Source organism: Capricornis sumatraensis, chromosome 4, assembly GCF_032405125.1.
Source record: "Capricornis sumatraensis isolate serow.1 chromosome 4, serow.2, whole genome shotgun sequence".
NCBI lineage: Eukaryota > Metazoa > Chordata > Mammalia > Artiodactyla > Bovidae > Capricornis > Capricornis sumatraensis.
Genome location: NC_091072.1, coordinates 30,367,166 through 30,388,594, shown reverse-complemented (window position 1 = coordinate 30,388,594; position 21,429 = coordinate 30,367,166). Strand labels below are relative to the sequence as shown.

General features: G+C 46.5%; 1 protein-coding gene across 1 annotated transcript in view; it reads right to left on the bottom strand.

Annotated features, from left to right (window-relative positions):
* Window positions 1-17,577, bottom strand: part of IRF2 (interferon regulatory factor 2) — an 83,687-nt gene extending 66,110 nt beyond the window's left edge. The window contains exon 1 of the mRNA XM_068970682.1: window positions 17,450-17,577. The gene's annotated coding sequence lies outside the window, so the exon portion shown is untranslated. The remainder of the gene's footprint in view (window positions 1-17,449) is intronic.
* Between the last annotated feature and the right edge of the window lie 3,852 nt (window positions 17,578-21,429).

The window sequence follows — 21,429 nt, the reverse complement described above, 5'->3', positions numbered from 1 at the left end:
ACTCAAGAACACATCTTTCCTTTACAAGCTGCAGAAATGTCTTCAAATATTTTTCAAAGCTACTTACTGCCACTAACCAAGTCCCAAACAGTACCTAGAAATTGGATTTGGCATCCACTGTATTGTCACCCTGTCCCCCTCTCCATCAGCCCTTCTCAGGACCACACTGGCTTCCCTCCCCTTCCTGGTTTCAGCAGAAGGTGCTGGAGAGAGCACAGGTCTAGTGTCAAGCACGCCTGATGGGAATCTCGCCACTTACACCCTGTCACCTCTCCAAATCTTAGCTTCTTCATCTATAAACAGAGATCTTAATAGCAACTCGGCAGAGCTGCTATGAGGAAGAAACAGATAAAAGAGCAACTTCTATTAGGAGGAAAAGTATGAGACGAGTGCCTTGGTCTCCCGTAAAACATCCCCCAAGACATTCCGAAGAGCAGAGCCAGCATCCCACCTGATAGCAGAGTGGACACCCCAGAATTCCTCCCAAGGAGCAGGAGGGTCCCTGGAGTCCGTGTTTTGGAGCGTGAGCACCTTGCACAGTGCTGGCCAGGTTCCTCTTCCCAAATGTCTCATCACCCGGCTCGAAACTCTGCAGTGGCTCCACAATGACCAGTGAGTAAAATCTGGACTCACCAGAACTCAGCCCCATCCCACCTTTCTGACGTCTCACCTGACTCATCCGTCCTACCATCTAAACTCCGATGAAATGCACAGCTTCATGTACTTGAAAACAGGCACAGCTCTGGGTGAAGTCTTTGCGAGCAGGAACTGTCTCTTACTCATCTTCCCTAAAGATCAGGTACGGTCCTTTGCACATGAATCATGATGTCGTAATTACAGATTGATAAGACAGTGGATGAACCCCTCCTGGAAAACCCACTGGGGCTGGGGATGGGGAGGAGAAAGCAGATGACATGAAATACATGTTGTGATGATGGGACTACAATATTAACAAGTAACAAATAAGCAGGAGGAGGGAGGAAGACTGTTAAAGCCTGCAACCCCAAAAAGAAAAACTGTACCATTTTCATGACATTTTTTGCATTGCAGGTGAACCAAGTTAAGTATGTTAGCAAACTTCTAAATTACATGTATTTAACATTTCATTCAAAACAGAACCTTCTGAAAAGCTCTGTGGGGAATACAAAGCCAATCAGGACATGATCTTTGTCCTCAAAAAGGTTACATTGTAACAACAGAGGCAGGAACAGAAAACACCCAGCTCTAAAATTAGGCATCCTAGAGAAACAAATCAAAGATGCCAAAGCTTCCCATGATGAGCCTGAAGTTATAATACACTCCTCCAGGCTTGAACTCATCAACACAACTGATTCTTGGTTTCTTCTCTGTACTGGACTCACCCTGGTCATTTCATAAACCTGACAATCATAGGACTCTGAGCTTTTGGGAAGGCATTTTGTGGGAGTTTTACTAGATTACATCAAAGCCCAGAAGAGAGGGCTTCAAAGAAGAGGGGGCATCTGAAGCGGGCTTGGAAAGGTAGGGGATCTCAGGCCTCAGGCGGAAAGGAAGGAAAAAACTTCCAAAGGGAGCACAGCAACAAAGCAAAGGGCGGAAGCAGCGTGCTGGCGTGTCTGAACCATTAGTAATTCAGAGAAGCTATGCCCCAGGAAAAATGGGCGGATATGGGCGAGAAACAGCCGGAAGGCTCCCTGAGGCTGGCTGGCTAACAGAGAGACCTTTGTCCTTGCACCTTAACAAGGGTCCCTGCCGACTGGTGAGGGGAGACACCCTCACACACCCCGGGGCACACGCACACGTGGCTGAGGTGTCTCCCACCTGCTGTCGGGGCGTCGCTCCTCATTAGAATTAGAAAACACCGTTCGGGAGCCCCGTTGACTCTGAGGTCCCACTGAGGAGGTCTGTCTGGACAGGAAATGACAAATGGGAGAACTAGGTCAATCATTCCGAGTTAATTCATCCAGCGTTTCTTGAGTGCCGGGCATACCCAAGTTGTTCTGCTGAGCCCTCCCACGACGGTCCTCCCAAATTTATAATCAGCTCAACAAGGCAGTTGTTGATAATAAACCTGGAGCATGATCTATTGAAACACAACACAGAAGTATCTTGGGCCTTTGAATAAGACCTCCAAACTTACGCAAAGAGCCCAGCACATATCCAATAAATGCTATCACTGCAGCCGTTAACCTAGTAACGGCCTCTGCCCTGTCACCTGGTTATGCTGGCGGGGAGTGGGGGGTCACATGCAGATGGGAAGAAGTCCCACTGGGTGCACCCATACACGCGGCTTCCCCCAGGCTTCCTGAGTAACTGAGGCTCACCCCTAAGGTTCCATGAGCCAGCCCTTCCAGGCTCTTCCATCGTGCCACTCAGATAACACGGCCAAATGCACCGCAGATACGATGCCAACCGCAAGTCCCGCTGCGGAGATGAAGCCAGATCCAGTCACTCCTGGAGCCGCTGGGACGCCTCACCCTAAACACTTCTGCTGTGCCAAGTTCTGGCTTGGGGGCACCTGGGCCATCATCTTGGTTCTCTGACTTGAGTTTCTCATCTGTTTTACAGCAGCAGTCTCTATCGCCCCCTCACTTAAGTATTGTGAACCTAGTCATCATAACTCCTCTCTCACTAAAAGCCAAATCAAAACACACAGAAGAAGATACAAAAAGTATTTTTGTACCTTTGCATCACTTCCTCTTAGAAACATACAGAAACGTCTCCTAGACAGGCCTGGTTATTATCAAAAACAGAATCTGGTCCTTCCTGCAGTGCCTGTGTATCTATGAATGAAAGGCATGCATCATTCTTAACCCTTCTATCTTCTCTTAAGCATGGCAGGCTCACAGCTGACTTCCAACTGCTAAAAAGTCACTACCTATATCATCTTCTAAAATGTAAGGAGTGGGGAGATGTTCCAAATCCCCAATAACCCTTCTCCCCCAAAACTTGCTCTATAACTCAGAATAAGGCCTTTCCTTGCTAGTAAACACAGGAACACACGCACTGAAGGAAGTGTTCGTGCCTACCAGGAATGATCCTTGACGCTCCCTTGACCCGTCTGCTCCCATCAAACAAGAGAACTCTCCATCCACCAAGAGTGAGTGGAAGGAATTTCCAACCCTTCATGGTTTTGTTCTTACTGCTCTTTCAACCAAAAGATGCCCTGAGCCCCCACAGGAAACTGGCTGAACCTGCCCTGTTCCTACAGCTGGTGGAAATGCAGTGAAGCTCGCCTCCACTGCCCTGATCAAAGATAGAGCCCCTGCCAATTTCTTCTCATAGCCTTTGCTGTTGTGCTTCCATTAAGCACATCTTTTGTTCTTTTTGCTCCTACAGATAGTTATTTCCCTGCCTGTCTCTAACTAAATGATAAGCTCCGTGAGAAGCTGGAATTGTCAATTTTGCATTTCTACACCAGCAGTCCAGAAACGTCTGTTGAAGGAATTAACTCTGCTGAAAGTTGTATTTTAAATATTTGTCTGCAGGAAGGAGTCTTCAACTTAACTTCAACATCACATTTGTTTTCATAGCTACTTGAGGCTAGTTTTACAGACTTTTTTCAAAGTCTGGGCCCCAAGCCTGAAGGGAATACAGATTTTTACAGCTATCTATCTGCTTCCCAATTATTTACAGTTCACTCTGAGTTATAATCCATATATGATCTTGTCAGGCTACATTAGTCAATAAAGACCAACTTCTCAAAAGGATTGAGTGAAGCAGAAAATTCGAGCAGAACACAAAAGTAAACCAACAATAAATTTGCTACTGTAAAGTTGACATTTCACTGAATTTGTCGTCTACTATAGCTCTTATTAAGGACAAATATATGGTTTCTCATTTTGTCGATTATTCACAATAAATACACAAATGCTTTCATTCATTTTTCCCAGCAGACTTGTAATAACAGTACTATTTTGCTTCATCTGCTCAAATGGTAGTTATCAAACCACTGCTGAGAGTATTATGTATAAATTTGCATGCCCCCGAATGTTATTTTGAGGCTGCTTTTACTCAGTTTTATCCAAAATACCTCAAAAGTACTGAACCCTAGGGTCTTTTTATGAGCCCCAAGTATTGAAGGTACTTATATTAGTCAGAGACAACCATATGAGTAGCTGATACAATTAATTCACTACATATTCAAGCATTATGCTTTTTCTCTTACCAGAAATTTAGGATTCAAAATGTAACAGAAAAAAATCAACTCTTTACTACTGATATCAACGAAATGTACTAAGGACTTAGTCTGGCCACGTGACCCTGGGCAGGCTGCTTGATTTCTTCAGCTGTAAACATGAAGTACTCTTAGCTGATTCCCCATTTCAGAGTCCACTCTGATATAATTCATTCAGCATAATTTAATTCTTCAATAGGTGTTTTATCAGCTCTACAACATCTCAAAATTTTTCAAGTTCAAATTCTGAAAAATTTTCACTGGTTTTATACTACATGTTATATACATACTGTAACAAGGGAGAATCTTCTGTGTTTTCAGACCATACTAGTATTTCAGAGCGTATCTTTTGAGCTTTCAGACTAGACTTTGGAACCCATAAAATAATGACTTAATCCTATAACTCAACAACAACAAAAAGCAACCAGTTCAAAAACAGGCAAAGGACTGGAAGAAACATTTCTCTAAACAGGATATACAAATGGCCAAGAAGCATGTGGGAAGATCCTCAACATCACCAGCCATTAGGGAAATGCAAATCAAAACCACAGAGACAGTCAAACACCAGTTAGGATGGCTATTACCAAAAAAATTCAAGGGAAGAAATTCTGGCTAGGATATGGAGAAACTGGAACCCTTGTGCATTACTGATGGGAATGTAAAGTGGTACAGGTGATATGGCAAACTTCTCAAAAAGTTAAACCTAGAATGACCCACTGGACTGTAAGAATTGAAAGCGGGGACTCAAACAGATACTTCTTAAAGCAGAGCTTACACCAGCATGACTCACAATAGCCAAAGGTAACGACAACCCCGAGGGCCCATCGAGAGATGAATGGATCAATTTCAGTCTTTAAAAGCAAAGACATTCTAACACATGCTCCAATGCTGGATGAACCTGAAAAGCATTCTGCTGAGTGACGTAAGCCGGGCACAAAAGGACAAATATTGTCTGATGCCACCTGTATGAAGTACCTAGAGGAGGCAAGGAGAAGGGTGGCTGTCCATGCAGAGGGAGGTGGGTTTTTATTTAATGGGTACAGAGTTTCTGTTTGAGATGATGAAAAAAGGTTCTAGGACAGTGCTGATAGCTGCAAACACTGTAAATGAATTTTATGCCCTTGGACTGTATACTTACAGATGTTTATAATAGGAAATTCTGTGTTATGTAACTTTTACCATAGTAAAAAAAAAAAAAAAAAAAAAAAAACAATGACCAGACGCATTCATGAACTCACTGCTTGCTGTCACTGTTTCCGTGAGCCCCGTCCAGGACAACAGTCATACTTTACTTTCAGGTAACCTGAAGGTAATCTACTGGCCACATATACACATGCACAAAAAAGGATGGATTTTCAAAATTGAATATGGGCCAATTTCCCCTTCAGGGTGATGTCATCTCAAGCCACATGAGGTATGTGAGGATCGAGGTTCTCCTGGCTCAAACTTCCAGGGAGGGATTCTGAGCTGTGTGTCAGCAGCAGCACGGCCAGTTCCAGTCTGCCCTCAGAGGGGAGCGGAAGTAGAAAGCGGAGATAACCATTGTCAAGGCTCAGACACTTCATGACAAAGGACAGCAGTCAATGGCAAAGCAAGGAGGGAATGGAGAAGCAAGGCGCCAAACCCAGGGAGAGAAAACGGTAGAGAACCAGCCAGAACAATGAAACAAGACCTTGTTCTACGCCTGTGATAAGCTTTACTGAGAATCTGTCCCTTAGAAAATAAAATAGCTGGCCCCAAAATGTGCCGCGCCCGCACTGTGGTCTCCCAGACAACCTGAGACGGTGCTGGGTGGCCCATTGATGATGCAGACACCGCAAGCCACTTCTTTAACCTGAGGTCTCGGCCGCCCAGACCAAGGCTCCTCACTGCAAGGAACACATACCATCTGCCCAGCTCACTCAGTTCCAAGCTGAAGACTTCTCTACCTTTCTATACCTTCTCTCCCGACATGGAGTCAGAACTGAGTACTCAACTGTAGAGTAAACAGCAACTGGATGAATGATCAAAATTGTCCACTCCTTCGTTTCAGGGTCCAGACCGACCCCACTGCCCAGACTGCAACCCGAATTGCACCTTGACTTTGAGAGGAAAAACAAAAACAATGCATTCAAAGCACCTGTAAGCGAGGCAAATAAATAAACCCTCTCCTATAATATTTTAAACTCACTCTGACTTCCTGAATCACCAGGAGAGCTATACCCCAAAGGGGAAATAGCAGTTCACCCACATTGCCCCCTGGGACCTTTGGACTTCGCTTCTATAACGGAGAGAAGAAAGGGGTGCCATCCGTGTCAGTCCTCAGGGCCACCGAGAGCACCCCACGAACCCAGGGCATCCCCTGGGGCCACCAGCTTCTCATTTCTCTGTCCCCTCATCCCTGAGGACCTTGACATTCCAAGTCAGCTCAACAGTGCACACGAGTGAAGTTTTCCCATATGAACAAAATCCCAACATCCCCCCAAAGAGTCAATCAAGATTTACCTCAGGATTACGATTTTAAAGTGAGATTATACTTTCCTGTTCTTCTGTCAGTTGCAAATCCCCAAACCTACTAGAATTCACTTAAAACTCATCTACAGTGTTTTCATTGGAAGAAAGCAATCAAGAAAGCTCTGACCCGCTGAGCAGCTGGGAATTTCTTTGCTGAAGGTTTGGTTTAGTCTTTATTTTTCTAGCTGCTGGCCCTGCTAACATGATTCAGTGAAGGTCGTATTTAATCTCACAGAGAAAAGCTACCTAAGCAGTTCTTCGGTAAGGCTTCAGGAAAAATAAATTGCCTGGGCTCTGTGGCTACGTCTGTTGCTTCTCCCCAACAATTACAGTCAGAGAGGACAAATGAAGGCTACTGTTAAGATACCAGGGCTTGACTTCAAAAGAACTTCCCTGCCTATAAGTTATGGGCTGAAAGTTTGCTAATAACAAAGTTATTATTAATAACTAACCCACCAAGAAAGTAGCAGCTCCCAAATGTATACCTCTGGTTTCTCAGCAACTAGAGCTTATTTACATGTACCGGAAGGTATTACTATCAGCATTGGAACATAAATGTCAGAGGAATCGAGTGATAAGATTTCTGTAAAGGCCTCGGTCCAATGGAGAAAACCAGACCATTTTTTCCACCTTCTGGATATTGAACTCCTTAATACAAAGTGATAACTGCTAACACAAAGTGACAAATCCCAGGGTTTCCGGCCTCCATACATATACCACCAGGTTTGTAACACAAGAGAGGTCTTGTCCATCCATCTTGAGCTGGAATCCAGCCTTCGGAGCTAACCTTCGCTCTCGGGCTGAAAATCAAATCAACAAATATTTACCCAGTGCTTACTGCATATCAAGCACGGGTGGGGAATGCAAGGAAATACAACACGATCCCAGGTCTCAGATAACCTGGTCAGGGAGGTGTTGCAAACGGGAAAATCCAGGGAATCAACGTTTTTCACAGCACTTCAAAAGGGTGGAAAATATTCAAGGTGTTTGGGACTATGACCAAAGGAATGGCACCCACGGTGTGTTGCTTCTGAAGAGATTCAGAGCATCTTATTATTTCAAGAGAAACGGGGGTTATTTTAAGATGAGAGCAGGTAGGGTTGGCAGGGGACACACGGGGAGACGCGGTTATAACCAAATGAGTGCTCTAACTCTCCTTTTTTTTTCCTGGTTCTTTCAGATTGAGTCGCTGTATTTCCCTATATTTCTCTTCACAACTTGCTTCATTTCCTAAGTCCTACCCGGTCCAATATGGTAGCCACCAGCCATATGGCCGCTGCAACCTGGCCAGACTGAATTAAGATGTACTAAAGGTATAAAAGGTAACAGTGGGTTTTGCAGAGTCAGCATGAAAAAAAGTAAGTAAATTATCTCATTAATAATTACATGTTGAAAGGATAATTTTCTGGACACATTGGACTAAATAATAGGGCATTAAAATTAACTTCACCTACTTCTTTTGGGGCTTCCCAGGTGGATCAGGGATAAAGAACCTGCCTGCCAATGCAAAGGACGCAGGAGACACGGGTTCAATCCTTGGACTGGGAAGATCCCCCGGAGGAGGAATGACAATCCACTCCAGCATTCTTGCTGGGAAAATTCCACGGCCAGAGAAGCCTGGTGGGCTGTAGTTCATGGGGTCCCAAAGAGTCGGATTTGACTGAGTGTCTGAGCATGTGCTTCTTTTTACTTTTCTAACGTGGCTACTAGAACATTAAAAACTATACATGTGGCTCACATTCTATCTGTACTGGATAGTGTTGTCCTAATCAATATTCTTTTTTCTCAGCTGTGCTTTGGCATTCTCCCTCTAAACCCCTAATGGTTACACCCAACCCCAGTTTCATAACCCATCTGAAAAAACCTTTCCCATGTCTATAAAGGAATCAAAACTATTCTAAAAATTTTTCCAGACACAAATTCCAGATTTGGAGGCTTCTTCAGTTATGGAAAGTCAGAAAGTCTCAATCACACTCCGATTGAGACACAGAGTCTCAATCCCATTTAGAATCGCCCCATGGAGAATCCCATGGGGATTTGTAAAGTTTGCTATGTGGGGAAAATAAAACCTCCCGGATTTCAGGGCTCCTGTGAAACAGCCAAGCCACCTGTGACACAGGAACCAACAAGGTACAAAGACAGTGTACATAAGACAGGGCAGGTTGCATTCACTTCCCCTCGAAATGGTTTATTCTTCACCTACCACAAGAATCGGATCTCTAGCCATTTGTCTAAACTAACTGCCCTGCTCCAGAAGGATAATCAAACTTCTCTAATCTTCTCAAGAGGGCCAAATGGTTACAGCCTTGACTAGGTTCCTGCGTTAAGTTTGCAGGGTCTCAGGAGGTCCTACCTCTCTAAGCATGTACATTTCAAAAGGGGCAAAGCCATGACCTCACGGACACCTGTAGTTGTAAGAGCCTTATGTTCCAAAAGGTGAGGATGTTGACTCAGAAGAGGAAAGGAGCAGAGGGTTCAATCCCTGGGTCAGGAAGTTTCCATGGAATAGGAAACGGCAACCCCCTCCAGTTATTCTTGCCAGGGAAATCCCACAGAGAAGCCTGGTGGGCTACAATACATGGGGTCGCAAAGAGTCAGACACGACTGAGTGACTGAGCACGCACACAATCTCTCTACCCACCCGCCTCCCCCCAACCCCGGACCATTGGCAGCGGAGAGGGATGGTCGTTCTGATGTCGTCTATGGAAGGCAATCCACACCCAGGTTCCATCAGTTTCCAGTGGTATCACTTCAAGGTATGGGGGCCAACACCATAGCATCTCTCTGGCTGCTGACCTGGTTATAAAAATTAAGAAAGAACTCTCACCCTCCTACCCCCTTGTCAGGTGCTTCCGTCACATACAGAGAGGGCATATCTGTGAAGCGGGTAACATCTCAGACCCTCCACAGTTGCTGATAAAACAATGCGTCCCAACCTCCCAAAGGAACCATCCATCTCGGTATCTCGAAGCCATAAGAGCTGAATCAGGACAAGGGCATATCTAGGCACTCACTGGTTGGGAAAGCTCTGATTCTAGAGCCTGGCTCTGTACATTAAGGCAGAGAGGGCCTGGGAATGGCCAAGCTCGTGAACAACACCCTCCTTAGCAACATCCGATTTACTTGTCCTCATCCACATTTACCAGGGATGAGGTTAAAGGGGACACTTCAGAGTCGTCTTGAGAATATTTTTCTGGTTATAAAAGTAATTGTGGTGTTGTATTAAATCTGGGGGAGAAAGCCAAACATCCATAAACACACCATCCAAATGTTTCCTTCCAGTTTTTTTTTTTTAATGATATATATACAAACACACACACGTTTTAAAAACAAAATTAAGGTCACAGTTGAAAATCCTCTTTTTCTCCATTCAACATACACCCCAAATACCTTCCCATCATTAAATGCAAAAGCATGAATTTTATCAGCTATCTGCACTCAGGGCCTGGTGCGCTGTACTGCATTTAAATGTGCTCCTATTGTTGGGGATTTAGGGTGTTTCCGAGTTCTCAGTATAACAGAAGTGAACAGTAAACATCCCTGTACATAAATCTTTGTTCTGCTTCTTGTTACTTCACATCTGTAGGTTCCTAGAAGTGGGATTACTGGAACAGAGAGCTCAACATTTTTAAGACATTAAGTGTACACAGCCTAACTGTATTCCAGAAAGTTTATTTCAAAGTACAATACCCCAGCTACAGTACCTAGCGCTTAGATTCCAAACTATAGTGACCGCAGTACCAGCGATGGCATCCATAGCTCAGTCTTAACCCTGTGCCGATTCTCTTTTCCGGACTCCCTACTTACCTCCTACAACCTGGCAAAAATAAAAGAGCAGCAAGGAAGACGAGCATGGGGGAGGGGACAGCTTAAGGGCTATGACAGTACTGCTGATCCATTTCATCAACATGTTATCTTCTTTGAGGGGGCTGTGGTTGCCTCTAAAGGTAACTGAGTTTGAGTCTTAAGGCCTCAGGTCAGGGCACCAATTCCTCCATCCTCTCTGGCTCCAATACCACCTCTAACATGGTTTCAACCATGCCCAAAGGGTGACCACTCACAGCCTCCTGTTTACTTGTCTAAAGTTGGCCATGCCCAGTAATTTGATCCCCCAGGGGAAAAAAAAAAAAAAAAAAAAAGGCCAAACTCCGAAGTTAGAAGTGGAGGGTCCTCTAGCATTTCAACTTGTTCTGCATTTACTATCAATTAACTACCAGCTTGTCTCTTTACTTGCAAAAATGTCTCAATGATATTTGTGGCAGACACAAAGTCTACCAGTCTGACTCCCTCTTCACTCTCTCTCACTCAACAATTCAAGAGGCAATAATTTTCTACTCTACACCTTCGTCTCTTTTTTCATCACCTCATTCCCTCAACTGTCACCTTCCCCACTCATACTCTACCACCCCCCACACCCACTGACACCCTAATCAGGTGCCAGGTCGCTCTGGTCCACCACCGTCATTGTTCTCATCGCCTTCAACAATTTTAGGGCAAAGAGCACGGGAAAAGCTCTTCAAAAGTAACACGTTAGATATGACTTGAAACATGTATGTAGCTTCTCCTCACTCAAAACATCAACCTCATGACAGGGGAAAGTCCGCTGGATTCTAAGCTCATGGGGCCAGGAGCACGTCTTCTATCTAGAAGGTATTTCTTTGGCTCCTATAAAAACCTGACATCTGTAAGCTCAAAACGAATAGATGAAATGGGAAGCTCATCTTTCCTTTGATCACATTAGGTTTGTGAGTATCAAATGCTCTTACACAGACAGCAACGGATTGCTAAGGATGCTGGAAAAGAAATTATTCATGAAACTGACAGAGCAACTGGTTAACTCTCAAAAATGTTTAACCAAAACTGGACCGGCTTTTATCACGCAGAACTCTAAAGCAAGGTATTTTGTTGAACTAAATTAGCCTTGCCCCTGATATAAAAATGCTTAGAACCAGAAAGAACGACACAGCCTTCTCATCTCATAAGTGTGGGGGTACAAGGTGTGCACACAGGGCATGGGACATACGGAGCAGTACTGCCTGACTCGTTCTTTCTGGCTTATTAAAGCTGAATACTAAACTGATAAGGGGGAATATAAGCCAAAACAGAAACAAACAACAAACAAACCCATGACTCTGTGGCCTTCCTAGAGAGAGGCTCATGAAACACAATGCTCCTCTGCTTGTTCAGAGCCGAAAATTCAAAATATCACAACCATACTACAGATCCCATTTCTGTATGACAAGCAAGGTCAAAGCGGGCAGAGTCAATGGGGAGGGGCCACAGATTACCTATTCAAAGAGCTGCCTAAAAGGTGTCCTCGTCCTGCATAGCCTGACCTGGGAGCCAATGAAAAAAACATGAATAGATTCGGCCCTGCGAAGAGACCCTTGATTCAGTGGTTCTCTGCCTTTGCTCTGGCCCACACACCTGAGGGATAGGGATCCAGGACACCCTGGTCAATGTCAGAGGCTTACTCGGGGGATAGGGGGAGGGATTCTCAACAAGAAAGAGACAAAGAGAGGAAAGGGCTTGAGTCTCAAATCTGAAGGTCTGGGAAGTTTCTAAAAGCCCCCTCCTCTCCATGATTCTGATACACATAAGTCCCATCCCTCAATGATGATAGAACCATGCAGCCCCATCTTACAGATAGGAAAACTAAGGTCCAGAAAGGAGAAGTGAGTGGAGAGTTAACAAAAGAACTGAAAGTCAACTCAAAGAGCCATGCACCTTCCACTATCCAGCGTCTTGGACATAGCTAGCTGTCAACAGATATTTAATAAGCAAATGAAACAAGGACCCAACGTTTGCATTCATTTAACAAAATAATCCCCTCGGTTACTGCAATGGTTCATATCCCTGGACCCCCAGCAGAACTCAAAGTTACGGATAGGGGGGCAGAGGAAGATGGCAGCTAGTTTCAGAACCTCAGAAGGTTCAACAGGACTAACAGTTTATCTAAGGAATGGCTGCCCAGGCTGCCTACAACATGGAGTTTCTCTGCCCTGGGTTGGAATTGGATCATCTATATTTGCTGATGCTGGTTCTCAGGTCAACCATGATTTCTAACTGCAGTGTGTTTCTGAGGAATAAAAACAGGCCCATAAAGTCTTCCTAACTAAACACAATCTGTTTCAGAGGCTGTTTGTCAAAAGATGGAGCTGTTAAGATGGGAAATCATTTTAAAAGCATCTTTGGAGGAAAAACTGCTGTTGACTATGGGTCTTCTGGAGGGGTCACCACCCAGCCTCAGGTACCTGCAGGCTTGATTTCCGTATTGCCTTTGGTATTTTATATAAAATATTGGCTTTGGGTTTAAATCTGGATCCTATAGATAACTTAACACTCTTTGGTGAAAAAAAAAAAAATCAAGATTTAATCAAATCTCATCACTCCCTTTCTCACCAGCCACCCCCACTATGAGGGCCATTGCTTGACCCTGCCTTGGGCATAAATTATAGCTGAATATTGATCACACCCAGGCCAAAAGTAGGGCACGAATGGGGTGAACAGGGACAGAGGCCCTAACTTCCAACCCCTGTGCTCAAAGGAACATGTGTCCCACACAGACCAAAAGAAGAACTGGCTTTACTGCTAAAAATAACGGACATTTCCCAACAATGTATGTTATTTATATATACCCCTTTATCTGTTTTATATCTATTATAAACACACCATCTATTACATTTATTTTCACATATGCTGTCACGTATCATTTCACATACATAGTGTCAGGTACATAGTGAGCATCCAATAAACGCAACTTAACTGACTCGCTTTGAGGATGTCATAGCGGGCCTCCCCTAGGGGAACAATGGTTAGGACTCTGAGCTTCCACTGCAGAGGGTTCAGTTTCTATCCCTGGTTGGGAAACTATGATCCCACATGCCCCACGGTACGGCCAAAAATAATAAAGATGTTATAGCAAAACTTAAAATCAGTTAAGAGCATATCCGTAATAACAGATAATGAAGAGTCTTCAGCAACGAGGAAGAAAATTCACACTAAAACACAACGACCTTGGAAAGGATTTTTCTTGATATAAGGAGGGAAAATACACTGGTCCAATCATTTTTATTTCCATATCATTTGGTCTCCATGGACACCATCTAACTTTTGACAGAAAAAAACTTACTAACAATATCAGATGTCTTGTTAAAGATTTTAATGCTCTACATAAAATAGTTATTCTGTATTTAATTCCTTACCATTCTCTGTATTCTCTCAGAACAAGTAAAATCACTTCTTACTGAAAATTCTCTAAAAGAAAGTCAGTGTTTAACCCACAGTCATGATTCCCTGACTTGTAAAGTTAGGAATGCATAAGAATGCATACATGGTTAGTCGGTCAGTCCCATACGACTCTTCGCAACTCCATGGACTGTAGCCCCCGCAGGCTCCTCTGTCCAGGGGATTCTCCAGGCAAGAATACTGGAGTGGGAAGTTAAGAACGATCTGATAGAATTCTGCAGGTGAATGCCTTACGCATTTGTAGACTGCTGTAACTTACGCAACCTTCTTTCAAAACAGTATCTCATTTGTTCCCAAAAGCAACCCTATCAGATATTCAGTTACATTTGACTATCACCTTTCATGGAACTCACCACTAAAGGTACTTACTGTATTTATTTTTTGGCTAGGTATCGTCAGCTCACCAACTAGAATGCAATTTCCCCAAAAGGTAAAGAAACTCCCTTCCTGTTCTCAGTTAAACCCACAGAACCCAGCACTGTGTCTGGGGCATAGTGAATGTTCTATGAATACTTATTAAATGAATAAAGTCCCTTATCTGCATTAAGCCTTTTTCTGGTATGAAGCACATAACAGAACCATGTCCCGATATCTCATTTAGAGTTCACTGGTCTGTTCACTATCAAAAGGAAAGTTTCACGAAAGTGCTCTAAAAACAATGAAGCTTATATGCCATGACACCAAGAATAAAAGAACAGTGTCCTTGAAGACATGACAAAATTTATGCACATCAAACTCCCCAATGGTAAATGCCCAAAGTTTTAAAGTTTCCACTACTAAGTTCAAACACCTTGAACTAGCTTTGGTATACTGAATATCTGCCTATTAAAGTATACGGGAAAGCAGAGGAAGGGAGAGACTGGGTCATGGTTCCTGGAGCTGTCAGGACTTTGGTTCACCATATCCGTCTCCAGTTTAGCCACAAACCCCTGGTTTGAATTATCATGACACTTTAACAGGTAAGTCAGTCTGAAGTGTGCAGAATTATCTCTAACTTTTGAAGGACAAAAGAAAAAAAAAAACCAACTCATTTAGAATGAAAAATGTAGATGTTTAATATTAAGAAGCAGTCACAAATCAGAACAGACAAGAACTCGGATCCAGGAGGCCAAAATCTAACTTCTTACACAACAGGCTGTTATAAATTATAACCATTCACTAATTATAGTGAAATTCTGGACTTTGCCCCATCAATGAATACATTTTTCAAGGTATTAAAAAATACCACATGAAGTCCTCAATATTCCATCTACTGAAGTTTCCTTAGAAAACACAAGTTTTTCCAGGATTTTGTCCTTTCCCTCTCCGAAAAAGGAGTGACAGGGGTGGGGTGAGAAAATCCTGAGTTCGGGTGCATGAAGGTAAATAGGGGTCATCTTCCAAGGTCGTGGCGAGGAGCGTGCATCTGCCTAACGTCAAGACCACCTACCTTCCCTTCCAGATTGTCACCAGGCCCTTCTCTGTACCTGCCCTTAAGCACCAAAAAGCAAAGCGCACGCTGCTTAGTCCTCAATGTTATCTGCAGTCGGTCTGAAAACTCATAAACGAATGCAGGCTTGACAGCAACCTTGGTGATTCCTGAAAATCCACAACAGGAAACGTAACTCTCCTCCACCCTCCCTCGCCATTCATCAAAAGCAGACGGAGTCACAGCAACGGGGAGGCCGGTGGCACAGGGAAGATGCCAGCACTCTTCTGAGCAGAGGACCCGGCGCATTACCGATGCCCACACTGGAGTGAGGAGGCAGGAGAGGGAGGAAGCGGGGAAAATGTCCCCAAGTTCCAAACACTATCCTTTAGTGGCAAAGACGACAGAAAACCACGCCGCCAGTACGTGGCCACCTCCACTGCCAGTGCCAAGGGTCACATTTACAGCGATGACCAGGGGTCCCGCCGACACCGGCTGACCTCGGCGCCTCGCCAGGTGCCCGGAAGGCTGTTTATGCGCCCGGCTCGGGCTTCCAGCCTCCTTCCCGCTTCTTCCCCTCTAAAGGGGTAGGGGGTGAGGGCGGCCCACGCAGCCACACCTGGGGCCCAAACTGAGATGCCGGTGCGTCCTGGGGGCGGGGCGGGGAGGGGGGGACGGTGAGCTGCGTCCTGAAACCCTTTCAACTTGCAAAAGGCTGCCCGAGCCCTCTCAGAGCCGGCTCCCTGGCACCGCGAGCGGCCGGGCGCCACGATGGGCCGCGGCGGGCATCGCTTGGTGGGCAAGCCCGGCCCGCGAGGCGGAAAGGAAGTGGCGGCCACGGCTTTGCACCAACCACGTTCGGCCGGCTGGCGAATGCCACTCTGCGCCCCGAGCGGGGTCGGAGGGCGCGGGGCGGGCACTCGCGTCCCCACCCCGCCGCCGCCCGCGCCCCGGAACCCCTGGGGACGCCGGCACCCCCTGCCCCGGGCCTGCCAGCGGGGCGCCGCTCGGTCCCCGGAGGCTCCCCGCCCCCACCTTGCCCGCTCCGTAGCCGAGGCGGGTCAGGCCGAGCGCGCGAGGCCGGCCCGGGGGGCGCCCGCGGGGACCCGGAGGCGCCCGGCGCTAGGCCGCGGCCCGGACCGCTGACCCCTCCCGGGACTCGCCGCCCGAGCCGCCCCCCTCACCACCACGCCAGCCCCGCGCGGGGACAAGTGCAGCGACAAAGCCCCAGGGCCAGGCCGGGCGCTAGCCGGCGGGAAGGAGGACGCCGCGTCCCTCCCGGGCGGTGGCGGCAGCGGCCCAGCCCCCAGGAAGCCGGGCGCGCCGGCCAGGCCCCGCGCGCAGCCCCGATCGGAGCCCGGCCCCCGGCCGCTGGCACCCGATGCCCGCGACCCTTCCCCGAGCCCCGAGGGTGGGCGAGCCCCGGGGACTGCCACCGGGCGCCCCATCAAGTTTCCTTCGGCCGCGGCGGGTGGTGCCTCTCCCAGCCCGGGCGCGGGGCGCAGGCTGCGGGCGGACGGCGGGTTCCTGCCTATTTACGCCAGAGGCTGCCTGGAGAGAGGCGCCGCCGCCGGGCGCAGAGAACGACCCGCTCCCGTCCTTCGGATCCCGTGGCGCCGGCATCTGTAAACACACACACACACACACACACACACGCACAGACATGCACGCGATCATGTTGTTTTTAAAAGGAGGCCCGACTCCAGCGGACCTGCTTCCCCACAAACAACACCTGGGGCGCAGGATCGCACAGAGCAGGTCTGTGTCCATGGAGCCAGCTCTCCGCATCTGCAAATCCAAAAGTGAAATTAAACCTCCACCAACCTCCTCCTCCTCCTCCTCCTCCTCCTCCTCCTCCTTGCAGCCTCAGCAGCAGCAGCAGCAGCAGCAGCAGCAGCAGCAGCAGCAACCGAACCTGCTTCACCTAAAACCAGATGATCCATAACAGCGCCGACTGTTCCTCCAAAAATCAGTATTAATATTTATGAACCTCAGCATTTTCCGTCTGCAAAACATCGTGTCAAACCATCAGGACGCGCGCGCACGCACACACACACACACACATCCCCTCCAGTCCTCCTAAACATGCCCTCGAGAAAAACACACACGCATAGTCCCGACTATTATTTGAAAAAAAATGTTACCTCTCAGTGTGCTTTTTTCACGCTACCAATACAATTCCGCAAGGCTTAAGTGTTGCTAGGGTGTGTGAAATGGAAATGAAAGCCCGTCAGTTGAATAATCGCAGGAGCAAAACTAAAAGTTACTCCCCGGCTTGCCTGAGAACAGTCCAGATCGAAAGCAAAACAAGGAGAGGAAACTGCGAAGCGCCGAGGCTGGAAATCCCCCCGCCCCCCGCCCTCCCGGAGCCTGGCTCGCTCCAGCCCGCCCTCCGCGCTCCCCCCGCCCCCCCCCCCGCTCCGCCCTCCTCCCTCCGCCCTTCCTCCCCAGTGTTTGTTTCAAGCTTGTGCAACCGGGAGGTGCAGGCGGGGGGAGGCCGCGAGCCGCCCGGCCGGGAGGTGCGGAAGTTCGCCGCCGCCGCCGTTCATTGGCCGGCAGCGCCGCTTTCATCATTTCTCAGAAAAGTCAATTTCATTTTCACTTCCCCACATCGCGGCCGCGGGAGCAACAAGCGGCTGTTCGTGAGTGTGCCGCCCGCGCACCGGGCGTTCAAACCACTCGAGCCGGGGGGTCCGGGGGCGAGGGGCTCCGGGGGCGCCAGCTTGGGCTCCAGGCGTCAGCTGGTTGGCGGCAGGAGGGGAAAGCAGGTACCCTACCGACTCCCCATCCTAAAGGGCGACCCGAAGGTCGGGAAGGAGGGAGCAGGCTGGCGGCTCGTGGAAGCAACGCTCTTGCCATCCCGTCGGTGGGGCAGGTGTTTACAGCCTCTGTTTTCCGAGTGAGTAAAAGTTCACTTTGTAACACTGCCCACTGCCAAGGAACACAAGGAGCAATGAACTGACAAGACAGCATTATTTAGATACTAGTGCAGTACCTGGGCCAAGCGGCGCGTCCTTAACCTTATTTAAACCCTTATCAGTAGCTGAGGGTGTAACCATTTGAGGGGCTGCTGTCATCTGGGACCCTGTCTGAGGGCGATAAGGAAGGCCCTCCCCTATAAGTTCCCTGCCTGCAGCTAAGATGGGCAAGGGTAAGAGCGGATTTTCCTGAAAGATGTCTCACTGTGGCTGGACCAGGAGGCAGGTTTGTACTGGAGTACTTCCAGCCAGGTTCCGATTTGGCCTCTTTAACTACCTGCACTCCCCAGTCAAGTTGCTTAACCTAAGGCCTCAGTCTTCAATGCCCTGAAATGGGGATGATTTAGAGAATGCAAGAATACAGTGCTGCACCAGTTCCCTTCAAAGGGTGTTAGCTCAGACTAACACAGTTCACTTGGGACCTGTCGCTTTGGGGTCCCTTGCTTTAAAATATAGATTATCATCTAGTTATACCTGTTCCTTCCCCCACATGCCTTTTCATTGACCTTCTCCCAAATATCTCTCCCCTCACACAGGAAGTCCCTTCCTAGGAGGCCATAGCTACATATGTGTAAACACTTATCTAAAAACATAGCTCCAGCAGTCCTCTTTCACAGAAGTATTGAGCTCTACAGATGGGTAAAACTATCTAAGTATGCACGTGTGGTGAGGAGAGGGGCGGGTTTAGGATTCTGCTTTGTGGCTGTGGTCCCAGAAATAGATCTGCCATACTCTGTTACTTTTAATCCCCTCTGATAGAATACTATTTGCTACAGTCGCTCACTTTCTTATTTCATAAAGCAATGACTGTGATAGATGATTAGAGTAACTATATACAAACTCTGTAGAATTTTTGTCACTCTTTACCCACCCTGTGGACCCAAGCAAGCAACCCCGTGGTCCTTAATGTTTTCCTTCCTCCCATCACACCACCCATCATATGCACCTGTTGATGCTGATCCCAAATATCTCTGGCCCCAGCCCCTCCTCCACCCCTCTGCATCGCCTTCACTCATTTATGGCAGTGGCCTGGGGACTAGGCTTCCCGCTCGAACTCGAACTCGTCCAGGTTAACAGCCAGGTTAAGCAGAAAATCTACTTCAGGTGAAGCACAATTCCAGTCCTAACCCCGCCCCTCAAAAATTTCTCCACGGCCCTCAGAATAAAGTCCATATTATTTTCAAGACCTAAAAAGCCCATTATAATCTGACAGTAGACCTCTTTTCCAGCCTCGTCTCCTGCTACTGTGCCCCACACCACTCCCTTGTCAAACCAGCTTCCATTCCTTTTGGTAAAACAGCAGAGCCATCCTCTTGTTCGGCGTTTTATCCTCAGGGTAGTGCCCAGCACAGAGGCACTCAGCTGCTTAGGAACTTATAGTCGTTTGCCCTTGGTTCTCAGAAAATAGACTTTATCAGAGTATTTTTAATAGAAATGTAATCGATATTTGTTGTGCAGAATACAGAAAAGTTGAAGGACGACTATGACACCTGCAATTTTACCAATAAGGAATAGACCTGAAGATATTTTCATGTATGTCCTTTTAGTAATTTTTGTAAAGAACGTTTCTGTTCAGCATCTCTGTATCATTTAATAATCGCCATAATACGGCCTGATGCCTATGTGACATCCTTCCGTCCTATTTTACTGCTTTGCTGGTTCCTCCTCTGCTGCCAGCCCCCTAAATTACGGTGTGCTGAGACAGTCCAGCCTCGCCGCCCCCTCCTGTTCTCTCATTCTACATGCTTTCTCTTGGAGTGCTCTCGCCTACACCCAAAGCTTTAGATATCACTATTTGGTGATAACTCCAAAATCTATAACCTTCTGAGCTCTGGGTGCATTTACCTTCTAGATGTTCCTTGGGTGCAACAAATTATTTATGTCCCAACTAAACTCATAACATTTTCCCCAGCCACCATGCATTTGTTACTTCATTAACCAGCCAGGAAATGGGGAAGCATCACCAACTCCCATCTTTCCTGAGTCTATGGAACTTCCTGGGGCATGAGTAGCGTTTCTAATTTCCAGGCCCCTAAACTCACAAACCATAGAATGGATTTCGCTCTGTTCTTATGCTCTTGAAGACGTATGATTGCAGACCCAAAATGTAAATATGACCCCCAAATCCACATGGTATTTGTATATAGGGTCAAAAAATATTTTTAGCCTTTTGATGAGATGCATAGAGTCATAAACCTCTGTGGGAAATGAATCAATATAGCACAGTATAACCGTTTTGAAAATCTCTGGGAAAAGTAGTTTTTGCCATGCGAAAGAAATCTGACCAAACATCTGATCTAAAGCAATAAATGTTGTTTGAGCAGTCTAACATAATGAAACTAGAGTGAGCTCCTGAGTGAGGTTTGTTTATGTCTCACCTGTGGATTGGAACATCCTAAGATCATCTGTCTGGATGGATCAGGACTCATTTCAAGGGAGTCGAGAAAGGACAATGATGACTTGGCTGTACAGCAGTCGATCTTTCCGTGAATGAAACTTAAAGATACAGTCAAGGTTAACCTTTCTCAAATGGGTTAATTTATTTGTTCTAATAAATGAGACTGATTTGATAAAATAATCATTTAAGTAACGAAATTTATTGAGTGCCCAAGAACTCTTCTTGTGAACATAACAAATGAAAATCTCTGCCATCCAAGAAGTTTTGTTACAGTCTAGTAAATTGGAATGTTAATTTCCATTATATCATCCTAGTAATGGCCCGGACATCACCTCCAGCTATTATCACGGTCTTTAGAACTGTACGTTAAAGTTACAAGTATAGGCTATGATGGCATGCTAACTAGAGGGCTAAGTACTTAGAGCTGTGATTAAATCAGCGCCCCCCCCCCCATAACTCTGCCAGTTGATGCCCTAATTTTTCCCACAGTATCACTAGTACCACTTCTGTCCTGGCCCCCAAGACTCTTTTGCATGTTGATAGAATTCAGCAGAGGTTATAAACTCATGGAAAATGAGTGTTCCGCACTTGCCAGAGCAGTTCCCCAATACAAAGCCGTAGATTATAGTTCTGCACTGCAAAGAATATCATTGTGAATTCCATGTTGAATAAACAATACAGCCATGGTAGATTTTAGTTGAAACAGTAGAACTGCAAAGATGTTGAAAAAGCTATCTAAGTTCAAGGA